Source organism: Anas acuta, chromosome 9 (genome assembly GCF_963932015.1).
Source record: "Anas acuta chromosome 9, bAnaAcu1.1, whole genome shotgun sequence".
NCBI lineage: Eukaryota > Metazoa > Chordata > Aves > Anseriformes > Anatidae > Anas > Anas acuta.
This window is the reverse complement of record NC_088987.1, coordinates 4044131-4053811: the sequence shown is the minus strand read 5'-3', so window position 1 is coordinate 4053811 and position 9681 is coordinate 4044131. Positions and strand designations below refer to the sequence as shown.

At 38.2% G+C, this 9681-nt stretch overlaps 1 long non-coding RNA gene across 1 annotated transcript; it reads right to left on the bottom strand.

Annotated features, from left to right (window-relative positions):
- Positions 1-259: 259 nt before the first annotated feature.
- On the bottom strand, positions 260-6586 carry LOC137861339 (uncharacterized). Its single transcript, XR_011099552.1, has 5 exons — positions 6451-6586; positions 5733-5826; positions 3453-4708; positions 2584-2781; positions 260-520 (listed from the first exon to the last, which is right to left on the bottom strand). It is a non-coding gene; the product is annotated as an uncharacterized lncRNA (long non-coding RNA).
- Positions 6587-9681: the final 3095 nt, after the last annotated feature.

Genomic DNA, 9681 nt, shown 5'->3' with positions numbered 1-9681 from the left:
AAACTGCACAGCCTGTTCTATTATTTTTTCCCTTTGTAGCCTGGCTGTTAATCCCTGTATCATTTTCCACAATGGACATGTGGTCTGGAGTTGGACACATTTTAGGTGAACACAATGGGAGTCAATAATTGTGGGTTGTTTTTGACACAGAGTCCCTAGACCAGCAAGTCACCCCATATTTTTAATACACTAAATTCGTGACACTCAGCATACACGTTATGTCTTATTTATATATCATTTATCCATACTTACTTGATATCTGCAGTATCATGAACACATTCAGAAGAATTTTAGTTCTGATTCAATGCCTCTTTGATCAGAAAAAAATACTGACTTCCACGTGCAGCATTTATTGATTCTTTAAATAAAATGATTCCAGCACAGTTGTGATGCTACAAGAACACAGTGCTAGAGCACAGTACACATTTTGGGAAAAAATCTGGTAGCTGGGGGTGAAAAGTCCTCTGGTAGTTTTGGGACACCATCCAGTATTTTCAGATTTGGCAAACTGAAGAATACACTTAAAAAGAGACAAAAGAAAAATAGAAATTGAGAGAAGTATTATTTGGAGATGTTGAGAACAAAACAGACACAAAAAAAAACAAAAAGGGGATACAAAGATAACCAAAATATATTTGTGTTGTTGGAAATCTTGATTTGGTATTTGTTGCAGAATTGATGCGGTAAAGAATTAATTAAATTTTCTCAGTTTTCATTCTGTTGCCCAATTTTTATATCCTCAAACTCATGAAAGCACTCCAGGTGCCTACATTTTGAACAGAGTACAACCAAACTGGTTGTCTAATGCAAAAGAGAGGGCACAGGGTTAGCCTAGACTGAAATTCCTGGGCTGCTGAAAATCAAAGATTCAGACTGCAAGAAGCTCAGCTCAACTTTTATCCTTCTGTGAGAGAGAAACAGGGCTCTCTGCAAAGCACCTCCATTTCTCACAAAGAAAATAAGTCCTCCCTCTTTTGTAGGCATGCTGCCAAACTAAAATGAATGGCTCTACCTCCTGTCATACTGCTCCTTTCAAACAGCTTATCAGTATCTCTAACCTTGGTCATTACGACTGCTGTTTGCTTCAGAAGAGGCGTTTGATGGAATCGCAGCCCCCTACAAGCATTACACAGGGTCCTAACCCACATGCTGTGGCGTTTGCTTCTGCACCTTCTGAGGTGAGCAAGGACTTCAGGGCTCAACCTCGGCATGTCAGGGCTTTATCTAGGCTTGAAAATGATTCACTTTGTCTTCCAACACTGGCAGTAAAAGCAATACCAGAGAGATATATTTAATTGCTTTAAAAGTTGGTAGGATTAAGGGCATAAAGATAATTAATAGTTGTTAAAAAGCGCTTTTCAGCTTTTCTTCTCTTGGACCTTTTGATATGTAAATAAGATGTGAAATCCATTATATTAGATTTACTGTGTAACTTTCCCTTTGATATCTGCCTATCCATCTTTAAAAAGCACAAGCATTACCATCACACTGGTAAAGGGCTGCCTACTAGACTGAAGTAAAAGCCAACTGGAAAGTCAGAAAGGTTTTCATTTAACAAGTTCCTTCTCTTTCTTTCTCTCCTGGGAAGAAAGGACTTCTCAGACACATGCAGTAAGGTTTAGCTCAGAAATAACCTGCTGTAGGTGACTGACTAGATTCTGTGTTTGTTATTGGGAAAAACACCCAACCATGTAGATTTCAGGAGTTCAGAAGGAACACTCTTCATTCCCCATTTTGACCTATGTCCAATTCTTTTCCTGGCAACAGGGTTTTGGAGTCAACATTAATTGGGTAAAATGGAATAGGGATGTGAGTGTCAAAATGTGCACAAGATTTAGAATAAATTATCTTGCCCTGAATTCTCTACTCTGTCATGGATTTGAGCTTTCATTTCTAGTATCTGAGGCAGCTCAGTAAAGTCTATGCTACATGGCATTGCAGGCAACCTGTACATACACCAGGTGGAGGACTCAACCCAGTGCTGTCACAGAGAGAAAGCACCAAATCCAGAAAAATCAACTGAAGGTAACTGAAATGTCTCTTGCTTTAGCTCCCATCTTTCAACATATCCTTCTCATTCCACCTCTGACATCTAATGCAATTTAGACTCCTTTCGGAATACATGAGTGATGCAATGAGACAGAAGAGAGTTTGAGTAATAGGTAGTTTCTATTAATAAAAGAGAATCTAATTTATCTGCCCTACTCGCTGTCTCTAAATGTGATCCATGGACTTAGTTCAGTTCATGAACTGCCATTCACATGATTAGAAAGCCTCCCAGGAAGTTTCTGAATCCTTTGTGGGTATTCTCAGATAATGGCTTGCAAGCCCACCTTCCTGAAGCACCTGTGATGACTGGGAATATGGGAAAATAAAGAGATTATTTGGGAGAGTTTGTATTTCACAGAATCACAGAATGGCTTAGGATGGAAGGAACCTCTGGAGGTCATCTGGTCCGAACTCTTCTCCTGTCATTGGGCACCAAATTTGGGATCCTGGTTGAGATCCTATTCCTTTTGTGCACTCTCACAAATATTTCTTTGTGTTAACCCACTTTTTTGGCCATGGGATGGTAAGACTTACTGTTGCCTGTAGCTTTCTTGAAACTCACAGGGATTCCTCTTGAGTATAAGGGATTCGAGTGGAGTGTGTCTCAAGTCTGATATTCCACTTAGTGTCATAATGTTATTTTCAGCCAGTGACAAGTGCTGAATCTGAGGTATTTTTGGCAGCTGTTTGAACGATGTAAAGTAGTTTTTATTGACATTTAGTTCTCTGCATCTGTAAAGCACAAAGCACATGACATCACTGACCACGTTCATAATAGTACATACCTGTAAGCCAAGCATGGCAGCTTAGAGTTTCCAATGAGAGGTACAACAATTTGATTCGTAGGGACCTGTTTTCACACTTTTTTATTTATGTGTTATTTTTGCTAACCAAGGTCTGCAAGATAATATCCTTATACTCTGTACTCTCAGCTTTCTTTATATTGTACAATAAATGCATCATTATTCCTGTTCCTTGTATTACAGCTTTGGATATACCTAGCCACAAGACATCAGAATAGCAATAGACCCACTGTAAAAATATAGTTGTAATGGTTGCACCTGGCCTCTCTGCTCGGGTCATGTTCAACCATCTCTTTGTACACATTCTTTCAGTGTTTAACAAGTTCCCTTTTAGGAAATACATCACTGAACTTGAGAAGACTCATGAATTATCCACCAGGAATAAAGGGGACGTCATCTTACCTCCTTACTGAATATTTTCAACTCGGGTATAACATGAACTCAAAATAGAAATATACTGATGGATTCTCAATATAACAACTCCCAAAATATCATATTTTGGCAGTTTGCAAGAGTCTGCTTCAGCCATTACTTACGTAAATAACAGTTTTTATTTCTATGATATCAAAAATATATATATAAGCAGAACATTTTGTCTACCTTGGCAACCGTATGGCACTTAGGTCTGTCAAGGAATTGTCCACCAACCACAGTTTTTCCACACGAATTAATCTTTGGAGAATCCTCCTGAAGTTTTCCACCTGATAAAGATCACCCAGGTCCTGAAATGAGAGGTTCAACTCCTGGGGAGAGAAAAGTAATAGAAATTACTTACATTTTTTTCTTGCTGTCTAGTAACTATATTATTAAATCTTTTCACTGTCAGAATTAGTTAAAAGGTGAATCGATTTTATTATGCTGCTCTTCCACCAATTAAAAACAAATGGTGGTGCCAAATTTGCCTTTGAATCATAGTGATGCACTGCACAGTGCAATGAAAGTAAGGGTCACCTGAAGTGGTAATGATACAAAAAGCTGGAGTTTTGCCAATCAGATAGCAGTTATCTGTGTGGGGCCGCAGATGGGAGTGTTTCCTGAACTCCAGCTCTCTCTATCGTCATCTGATCCACTGGTCTCCTTCCTCCACCCACTCTCCAACAGTCTTTTCCATAACTTCCCATTTTCTTCCCTTCATTATTTTTGTATTTTCTCCCACGTGTTCTTTGATGCCAGAAAACATCTCTCAAGCATGTGAACTTTTCTTCCAGCCTCCTCCTTCCTCTTTGATTGGGGATGCCTGTGTGTGCTGGGTGGACAAAGCAGGACTAAGTGATCATGGCTTAAAGGTAAGTTCCTACATGGCTTCCTCCTTGATCTTGGAGGTCATCACCTATTCCTGGTGAGAACCTACAATAATGTGGTACCTCCAGCCAAAAGAATTGCATAAGCTGGTATGAGGACAGAGGAGGAGAACTGAAATTGAACCACACCATTCTCTAACATTTGCTTATCATCATTTTTTGAGGAAGGTGCTAAGAAGGCAAAGAATTTCACTAGTTTTATACGCCCAAGCACAAATGAGGCTTCATCAAAAGATAGGAGCTAACTCTTCTCACTGGGTCAGAACTCAAATTACAACATATTCCAGTGTTCCTTCCAGCTTGTAAAAACCTTCTGGTTTAAAGTGTCATGGTACCAACCTGAGCTTTAAAACTACTAACTGGAAGGAGCAGCCAGTGCATTATTTATTTGGCTTATTTACAATCACAGTACAAAGAATTAATGAGAAAGTTTTACAGCACAGTTTTCCCAGTTCTCTTGAAGTTTCTTTTGCCACTTCTCTGTGTCAGTTACTAGTTTCCTCTTTTTTAACGTATGTTCTTCTCCTCTGAAAAACAGCTCTTCTTCTGAAGGCCCTGCTCAGAAAAAAAAAGATTTACAATAATGGATGTGATATAGAACTGGCATTTAGCTACTTGCTGAAAGATTATATATATGGCTGGGATGATATCTGAAATGAGGGAATATATATAGTATTAAAGGTGCATAGGTTTCCAGGCTTCAATGAAGTAAATTATTGTGAAGATGTTCTACCATTTCTGGGCCCATTATTCAGCAAGCAATTTAAGGTCATGATGATTTGGTACATGGTTAGTAAGTGACATTTCTTCTACAGCTCAGAAAAAAAGTTTTTTTTCCTAAACGGTTGCGCACAAGCATCTGAGTTCTAAAATACTGTTTCTATATATTCTATCATATTTTTAAGTAAGATTATATAACAGAGATGCACTTATCCTTCAACTGTCCTGAGCAAGAGATACGTTTCTAACTTGCCAGTCACTGACAACAGCTGCAACTTGGCCCAATATCCTCATCTAAAACTCATTTTTATTAAGAACAACACATGCTGAAGACTTCAAGTCAGTGGGTCTACTGAAATGCTTACAGCTATGAACATCTTTACATTTCTAACAAAAGAAAGGACAGCATGGCTGTGGCTAATGTGCAAACACCAGGTTTTAAAATCCATCTTTCATTCCTCTTTCTTGAGCACACCTTCAGATTGTAATTGGGCCAATTAGGCCTTAGAGTAAAGTATATGTCACTGTTAGCAGGACTGGACTTCACTCTTGGTTTCTTGTTTGGTATATGCCTTTAGCATTTTGAACAGTATTTAAATGTTAATGAACTTTTGGGAGAGGTGGTAAACACCAGAATACTTAATTTTTTTAAATTCTGGCTGTTGTTTCCTGTTTTCAGAGTTACAAAGAGTATTTTCATAGTAATTTTAAAAAAGTAAGGATGTACAATATGGAGTGAAATCCTGTCCCTTTTTAAAACAGTGCTGAGCTCCATGGTTTCACCTATAACATTTACCAGCACACTTTCAGAATAAATAGAGATGAGGCATAAACATAAATATGTCTTTTTGTTCCTTACCTTTTCTCACTCGGGGACAGTGAAGCTGATTTCCTTGAACATCATGTTCCTCTATGTCATGCCAGCTCAGATACTTGAAGGAATCAGAAAGAAGCTTAAAAAAAGCACACACACAAAAAAAATAAAAACAAAGAAATAAAAGAGTCAGTTAAGGTTTTTTTTTATTTTTTTCGCATTATATTTTCTTATATTTGTGGCCTTGTTACAGTATCAACAATATTCGTGCATGTTTACACTGTCTTCTACCTTAATGGTGAACAGCAAAATGATGTATGGAAGTGACTACAACAGCACGCATTTGTACATGCATATGCATGTAAACACATCTATGGATCATCTTACATACAAAATATCCTGCATGCAAATGAGACATTAAATCTATACAGAGAAAACGTGCCACTGCAGTCAAGAACATGAGGTTTCTGCCCATTTTGCCTTTCCACTAAAACATGTTCTATAATTTACAGGGCATTTTCCCCTCAAGTTACAGCTGAGCAATGTACGCATCCAGAAGCTGGTAGATGCTGTAGAGATTCAGCCAAAGCTGACACCATAGCATCTAATCTTATTTGTAATCTGATCTAGTTTTGGAAGATAAAAGGTCTCCTTGCATTAACATAATAAACTTCAAAGCTGAGGAAGAGATTTCAGCCTTAATTACCCTTTCTCAGTCTCTCATCTATAAACTTGTCATCAGACCGATACACCAAACGCTTACTGGGGAAGGCAGCCCGGAGTCCCAGTTCTGCCTGATGAATCCTGTGCTTGGTGATAAAACCGGTGGAATAATATCTGTATCACCCAGGATGGAGCAGCAGGTTGAATAGGATTTACAGAATTTCTGATTGCTTGTAGTCAGACCTGAGGAACTAGAGAGGAGTTGTTAAACCAGTAATTGATTCTGTTCAAAGAAATGCAAAATATTTTATAATACTAGAAAATACAGAGTAGCAAGGGTAGGACACATCACCAGATGAGAGCCTCACGATCCTGTCAAACCATAGTTACAGCACTCCCCTGCAGTCCCTTAGTGGGACCTCTCATGTAAATACCATTTCATACATACAGGAGGCTTTCATGGATATGTCCAAACATTAGGCAGAGGAACTTACTGGAGGTTTGTCAGAAAAACAGCCTTGGAGATAATGAAGAATTGAACCTGTTCAGTAACATGGTATGTCCCCTTCTCTCCTGAATAGCCCTGTCATATATCCAGGTTGTATGAAAAGATAACTCAGCTGCATAGTTATTTTAATCCCTTAAGTATGTTTCAGTGGAGTATCAAAGCTCCTAAGAGGAGCTGAACTTTGTTTAATAGAGTCTTGAAGTCATGTGCTTGTGAGCTTTGCCAGCTCATTGCCCAAGAACACTTTCAAAAGTACATTTTATATACCCCAAATGGTGTAATTTCTCCAATTGTGCTTCACAGATATTGAATAATTTGCGGACTGGCAGATACAATTTAGAAATTTACCATGGAATACTTCAGAAAAATAATTTTAACTTAGTAAGTGTGTGCATACAGCACTATAATTTGACTTTCACTGTACCAGCTCAGTGAGAGCTTGCCAGAAAGTATCAGCTGTCAGAAAGCATCATTAAAACAATTATAGTCAGGAGCAGAAATGGAGAATAAAAATGCTGTTTTAAAATGGTCTAGTGAGGATGGTAATGAAAGTTTCATATTTAGTGTTAAAGACAAGCTAGATAGCATATCGGTTAAAATTTAGGATTACAGACTTATTGGAAAATAATCATGAAGAGACGTACTCTGTTGACCTTCTAAGATTGTTATGCCTCTTCAAACATTATCAAAACCAAATATTACTTCTAGCCTGGAAGTGCCTACTGGCTGTAGAGGAAAGTACTGACATATGGAATTACTCCTCCCTTCCTGTTTTACGATTTTTTTTTTTTTTAATGCAATCAAAGCTGTCACAATAAACCATAGGTGACTAAAAAGCTGAGTATGCTCAGCATTTCTGAAAATAACGGTTATTTACTTAGGCATTTTTAGAGGCTGTCTTGAGGCAAACAGACCATTTTCAGATGTGTGTGCTGCTACAAGTCAGCAGGCATTCACACACACAGCAACTCTGTGAAAAGAAGATTTAGCTTTGGTCAATGTGAAAAAATAAAAGAAAAGAGACAAAAAGTGCCGGGAACTCTTGCTTAGAATTGTCCTGGTATTTACTTTGCTTCCTTTTGCATTAAATGAGGTCATATTGGAAAAAGATAAAAAAATGCTTTTATATTCAAGGAAAAGATCTGTTATTCTTCTAAGTTATGGAAAAAATTGTTAAGACGTATTCAAATAACTGTTTATAATTGTGAGACTTTTCAAAACCTTCCTCTCACCTAGAAAATGCCTCCTCTGCTGAGACATGAATATACGCTGCCAGTCCCTTGAAATGTGGGCTAAAACATTTTAGCTGGATGATTTCTATTCTGATATTTTGGCAGAAACCCACTCGCTAAATTCTGTACCAGTGATAGAAAATAAAACATAAAATTCCAGAATCAATATGTGATAGATAACACTTCTCAAGTCAGGTGGGTAGTGAGATTTCTATTGGAAAGAGTGACAGAAGGAAGCGTTTTTCATCTCCAAACTGCCTGAGTTTAATAAGCACCAGCTGGACCCTAACAATGTGTCACAGGATTTTGCAGAAGGAGCGAGTGCAACACCGCTTTTCTCTCTCTTGCTTTGTTTTCCTGATCATTTTGCTGTAAAATTGACATAAAAGAAATTGCAATGAATGAGGCAGGATGCAATTCCAAACAATTACAGATCACACAATACATGAAAGTAACAAAATTTTCTGCCTTGATTGTGAGGCCCTTCGGCTGGATATGAATCTCCAATGACACCTCTGGGAGCAGCACACTAGATTATGTCAAGCATTAGGGAAAAAAATTAGATTCATGATGTCTGTCCAGGCTGACTCATTTCCTCTCACTTTGCCTGCAGTGAGAAATTGGTGGCTATCATAAATCATAGATCTAAATTCTTATGAGAGAGGAATTAATTTCAGTAATGGAAACCCTCTGTGGCAATAACCTTTCTCCATTCCTCTCTCTTCTTGGGGTTTGGGGTAGGGGGGTCAGCATCTATGATGTCTTTTAAGCAGAGATACTTAGCTATATTTTAAGAATCCTATAAAATGGGATTGGAAATGAAACATAAATTAGTAAGGGGGGAAAACCTTGTATGTGACCACTTCTAATTCCTGAGGCTGCTGGTGTCATCAGTATGGCTTGGCCACTGATATCCAACCTGCACACAGAATTTCAGAATAATCAAGTAAACATTAAACATCTAAAACCTTGACCTGGATGAAATATGATTATTCTCACCTAGCTGGAGTTGCCAGCCTGCAAATTGTCTTGACTCTGTCTACAGTTAGTGGAGGCAAGTGGGTATGTCCAGATATTTTCAGCTAGAGTCTGCTCTGCCTACACGAGGACTATCATGAGGAGGACTATCATGACATAAGTCATGACTATCTCTGTGTTCTTTATACTTCATTGGTGGAAGTCAGAGCGGAGAATGCAGTGACTGAAATACTTTGTGAACTGCGCAGAATGAGTAGAGAACGGCTACTGCTTTTTTCAAAACATGATTTATGAGATATCACGCTATACTTTCAAACATCGTGCACTCCTATAGGCTTAACTAATAAAAGTCACAGATATCAAGATGTCAGTGTCAGTGCTGCCAGTGAACTGGGTCTGCCTCTCCTCCCACTGATATCTTAGCAAAATTTTCATAGGCAATAAAATACTGGGAATGTTCTCACTGCAATGGAAGTACATTTGAGTCCAGCTGACTTTAAGGGTAGAATACATTAAAAGCCCATGAAACGCTTTGATGAGCTATAGATGTGCTGCTTCTGAAGCTATGCCAGTGAAAGATATTCTGAGTGAAAAATATCCCTCCTGTGTATTA